This window comes from Girardinichthys multiradiatus, chromosome 2 (genome assembly GCF_021462225.1).
Source record: "Girardinichthys multiradiatus isolate DD_20200921_A chromosome 2, DD_fGirMul_XY1, whole genome shotgun sequence".
Classification (NCBI taxonomy): domain Eukaryota; kingdom Metazoa; phylum Chordata; class Actinopteri; order Cyprinodontiformes; family Goodeidae; genus Girardinichthys; species Girardinichthys multiradiatus.
The window spans coordinates 27366560-27372559 of record NC_061795.1 but is presented as its reverse complement, the minus strand read 5'-3'; positions in this window follow the sequence as shown (position 1 = coordinate 27372559).

The following is a 6000-nucleotide window of genomic DNA, read 5'->3' as shown; positions in this document are numbered from 1 at the left end:
CCTAAGTGTTGTAGATCATTAAACAAATGTTTAAATCATGCAAAGATAATGAGTACAAAACGTTTTCAAATGATTAATTTAAAGGAAAAGCAACCATGTGAAAATAATTGTCCCAGTGTTAAATCATAAAATGTCACTGACCACACTTATGTTTGATTTCACTAGCCACACCCAAGCCTGATTATTGTCTCACTTGTAGAATCAGAAAACTACTTAAATGAAATTTGTCTGACAACATGAAGTAGGCTAAAAGATTTCAAAACATCATACCCCAATCTAAAGACAATAAAGAACAAATGAGGGACGGTGATTGACATCTAAGTCTAGAAACGGTTACGAAGCCATTTCTCAACAGTGAGAGCTTTTATTCACAAATATAGAAAACACAGAAGAGAATGGGCACCCTAAAAATGTACATCAAAAATGCAGGACAAATCCAGAAGGTTACATATGAACCCAAAATGAAATAAAAAGCACTATGAGTCTTAGCCTGAAATTCAGTGGTTATGATTCAACAATAAGAAAGAGACTGGGCAAATAGGGTATCCATGGACCAGCTCCAATTCTAAAACCACTGCTGACCAAACAGAATGCAAAAGTCAATCTCACATTTGTCAAAAACATCTTGATTCTCAAGACATTTGAGAAAATAGTCTGTGGATTGACAAGACAAAAGTAAAACTTTCGAGAAGATTCTATCACCATTCAAATATATCTTATATTCTAACACATCATTTCAGACAAAATAACACCATGCTGACAGTTAAACACGGTGTTCGTAATGTGATGGTGTGGGGCTGCTTTGCTGCTATGGAACCTGGACAATTCTACCCTCTACCAGAAAGTCCTGAATAAGAATGTCTTTGACCTTAAGCACACTTGGGTTATGCAGCAGGACAATGCTTTGGGGTGGGGTACATCAGAAAATCCACCTGTAAACTGCTCAAGAAAGGCAAAATCAAGGTTTTAGAGCAGGCTGGTCAACGTCTGGACAAAAATCCAAATGAAATGCTGCAACACGACAGGCTGTTCTTCCTTGACAACCCTCCCTTGTGGCTAAATGAAAACAATTTTGGAAAGAAGAATGGGCCAAAGTTCAACAAGCATTAGTAACGCCTGATAGCAGTGTGGCACATCTAGTGTGTCCACTCCCCCCACAAAGTCTGTACTTTTTAGAGCCATCTTTTGCGGCAATTACAACTGCAGGTCACTTTGGATGAGTCTCCATGAGTTGGCCACATCTTGCCACTGGGATTTTTTTGCCCATTCCTTACATTCCTTAGGTCAAACCTGCCCAACTCCTTTGTGATGAATGGTTTTCACTTGTGAACAGCAATGAACAAGTCTAACAACAAATTCTCCATTGGATTTAGGTCTTTAACTAGGCCATTCCAACACATTTAAATGTTTCTCCTTGAACCACTGGAGTGTTGTTTTAGCAGTATGTTTTGGGTCATTGAACTGCTGGAAGGTGAACCTCTGTCCCAGTCTCAAATCACAGGTGGACTGTCAATTCGTCTTGGGAATGACATATACAAGTCCTGCACAGTGGTCAGAGGGATTTTAAGCCATTCCTCTTGCAGGATAGTGGCCAGGTCACTACGTGATACTGGTGGAGGAAAACATTTCCTGACTCGCTCCTCTAAAACACTCCAAAGTGGCTCAATAATATTTAGATCTGGTGACTGTGCAGGCCATGGGAGATGTTCAACTTCACTTTCATGTTCATCAAACCAATCTTTCACCAGTCTTGCTGTGTGTATTGGTGCATTGTCATCCTGATACACGGCACCGCCTTCAGGATATAATGTTTGAACCAATGGATGCACATGGTCCTCAAGAATGGTTCAGTAGTCCTTGGCAGTGACGTGCCCATCTAGCACAAGTATTGGGCAAAGGGAATGCCATGACATGGCAGCCCAAACCATCACTGATCCAACCCCATGCTTCACTCTAGGCATGCAACAGTCTGGGTGGTACGCTTCTTTGGGGCTTCTCCACACCGTAACTCTCCCAGATGTGGGGAAAACAGTAAAGGTGGACTCATCAGAGAACAATACATGTTTCACATTGTCCACAGCCCAAGATTTGCGCTCCTTGCACCATTGAAACCGACATTTGGCATTGGCATGAGTGACCAAAGGTTTGGCTATAGCAGCCCGGCCGTGTATATTGACCCTGTGGAGCTCCCGACGGACAGTTCTGGTGGAAACAGGAGAGTTGAGGTGCACATTTAATTCTGCCGTGATTTGGGCAGCCGTGGTTTTATGTTTTTTGCATACAATCCGGGTTAGCACCCCAAGGTCCCTTTCAGACAGCTTTCTCTTGCGTCCACAGTTAATCCTGTTGGATGTGGTTCGTCCTTCTTGATGGTATGCTGACATTACCCTGGATACCGTGGCTCTTGATACATCACAAAGACTTGCTGTCTTGGTCACAGATGCGCCAGCAAGACGTGCACCAACAATTTGTCCTCTTTTGAACTCTGGTATCTCACCCATAATGTTGTGTGCATTTCAATATTTTGAGCAAAACTGTGCTCTTACCCTGCTAATTGAACCTTCACACTCTGCTCTTACTGGTGCAATGTGCAATCAATGAAGACTGGCTACCAGGCTGGTCCAATTTAGCCATGAAACCTCCCACACTAAAATGACAGGTGTTTCAGTTTCATTGTCCATCCCCTGTAGCTTCTTCCTTGGTGGCCAGAATGTTCGATTTAAGTCTCATCTGACCAAAGCACCTTCCTCCATACATTTGAGGAGTTGCCCACATGCCTTTTGGCAAACTCAAAACGTGCCTTCTTATTTTTAACACTAAGTTATGTTTTTTTTCTGGCCACTCTTCCATAAAGCCCAGCTCTATGGAGTGTATGACCTAATTTGGTTGTATGAACAGATACTACAGTCTCTGCTGTGGAACTCTCCAACTCATACAGGGTGATCTTTGTGCTGCCTCTTGAATTAATGCTGTCCTTGCTTGGTCTGGGAATTCTGGTGGGTGGCCCTCTCTTGGCAGGTTTGTTGTGGTACCATGTGCTTTCCATTTGAAGATGATGGATCAAAGATCAAAGATTTTAATATTTTGTGTAACCCCACCCTGCCTTGTACTTTTCAATACCTTTGTCCCTGACTTGTTGTGGAAAACTCCTTGGTCTTCATGGTGTGATGCCTCTTGCTTAGTGGTGTTGCAGCCTCTGGGGCCTTTCAGGAAAGAGGTTTTTAAACTGACAGATCATGTGACCCTTCGACTGCAGGTGGACTTAATTTCACTAATTATCTGACTTTGTAGGTAACTGGTTGCACCAGCAATTTTTAGCTTCATCATAGCAAAAGGGTTTGATACATATGCACATACCAATTCAAAGTTTCTTTCTTTTTTTAATTCTATATATATTTATATACATTATTTCTTATTTTCACTTCACCAACTATTTTGTGAGGATCCATCACATTTAAATTACAGGTTGGAATGTAACATGCAGGTAAAAAGCCAAGGGGGATGAATACTTTTGCAAGGCACTGTATAGAGTAAATGGGTTAAGTTTCCCTGAATAAATTAAATCATGATTTGAAAACTGCTTTTTGTGTTTGCCATCCCCCACCACATAGCAGTGCGCTATGTAGTGGGGGACGGGATGCGCTGCAGGTGCTTGGGGCGGGGCTGTGTGCCTGGCTCGCTGTATGGAGCTTCAGAGCTCTAGAGGGAAGCTGCTAATAGACTCGAGGAATTAGAACGCTGTTAAGAGGTCGGACACCAAACGTCCGCCCGTCGAGTTCACCATTGCTAAATACTTTTTGGTGTGGATGGTGGCATATTTGAGCTATGCAGGCTAATGCTAACTAGCCAATAGGCATAAGTTGACACAGCCACTCCTCATTTGCATAATGAGGCAGAAATGCATACGGAAATGTAAAAAGCCCAAGCAAAAATAAATAGCATTGAACAAATAGAGTAAAAAAAATACAAAGGAAAAATTAAACCGACAGAAAATATTAAAACATACAAATAAATAAATAAAATAAAAAATAAGTTAATAAATAAAGTTGAAAACTGTGATGACAATAAATAAATAAGGTAATTATTACAAAGGTAAATAAATAAAGAACCAAATAAATTAGATATATACAGTACAGACCAAAAGTTTGGACACACCTCATTCAAAGAGTTTTCTTTATTTTAATGACTATGAATATTGTAGATTCACACTGAATGCATCAAAACTATGAATTAACACATGTGGAATTATATACTGAACAAAAAAGTGTGAAACAACTGAAAATATGTCTTATGTTCTAGGTTCTTCAAAGTAGCCACCTTTTGCTTTGATTACTGCTCCACACACTCTTGGCATTCTGTTGATGAGCTTCAAGAGGTAGTCACCTAAAATGGTTTTCTAACAGTCTTGAAGGAGTTCCCAGAGATGCTTAGCACTTGTTAGCCCTTTTGCCTTCACTCTGCGGTCCAGCTCACCCCAAACCAGCTCGATTGGGTTCAGGTCCAGTGACTGTGGAGGCCAGGTCATCTGGCGCAGCACCCCATCACTCTCCTTCTTGGTCAACAACGGCCTGGAGGTGTGTTTGCGGTCATTGTCCTGTTGAAAAATAAATGATGGTCCAACTAAATGCAAACCGGATGGAATAGCATGCCACTGCAAGATGCTGTGGTAGCCATGCTGGTTCAGTATGCCTTCAATTTTGAATAAATCCCCAACAGTGTCCCCAGCAAAGTCTCTTCTGCTTGTTGGCAGTCCTCAGCAGTGGTTTCCTAGCAGCTATTTTAGCATGAAGGCCTGATTCACACAGTCTCCTCTTAACAGTTGTTCTAGAGATGTGTCTGCTGCTAGAACTCTGTGTGGCATTGACCTGTTCTCTAATCTGAGCTGCTGTTAACCTGTGATTTCTGAGGCTGGTGACTCGGATGAACTTATCGTCCGCAGCAGAGGTGACTCTTGGTCTTCCTTTCCTGGGGCGGTCCTCATGTGAGCCAGTTTCTTTGTAGCGCTTGATGGTTTTTGCGACTGCACTTGGGGACACTTTCAAAGTTTTCCCAATTGTTCGGACTGACTGACCTTCATTTCTTAAAGTAATGACCATTTGTTTTCTTTTTTACTTAGCTGCTTTTTTCTTGCCATAATACAAATTCTAACAGTCTATTCAGTAGGACTATCAGCTGTGTACTGTATCCACCTCCTGCACAACACAACTGATGGTCCAAACCCCATTTATAAGGCTTGAAATCCCACTTAATAAACCTGACAGGGCACACCTGTGAAGTGAAAACCATTTCAGGTGACTACTTCTTGAAGCTCATCAACAGAATGCCAAGAGTGTGCGGAGCAGTAATCAAAGCAAAAGGTGGCTACTTTGAAGAACCTAGAATATAAGACATATTTTCAGTTGTTTCACACTTTTTGTTCAGTATATAATTCCACATGTGTTAATTCATAGTTTTGATGCCTTCAGTGTGAAGCTACAATATTCATAGTCATGAAAATAAAGAAAACTCTTTGAATGAGAAGGTGTGTCCAAACCTTTGGTCTGTACTGTACATTTATGTCTCATTGAATAATCAAATTACTGCCTACATTCATTCATTTACTGCATTGTTGTGTACTATATAGTATGCTTATTTATTTATTGAGCATTTATTTATTTCTGCATTATTCTTAACTATGGCAGGATTGGTCCTTCATAATGCTAAGGTTATCTTTGATATTACCATTTGTTTGACTATCTTAAACATTTAAATGTGACAAAAACAGAAAAAAGAAATATACTGGGAGGGCAAACACTTTTTCACAGCACATATGAAAGCGAGTTGTTTATGGTCAGATCTACTGTCAGCTGTAAACCTAACTGCCCCTTCCCAGTAATAAACATAGTTTGAAACTTTGACATTAAAGGAAAGCTAACTAGTTTGAAAAATGTTATCTGTTTGGTATGGTCTCAAACTTTTCAGCCTTTTTGACTTAAAATACAGTTTTTAATAAGTTGCATG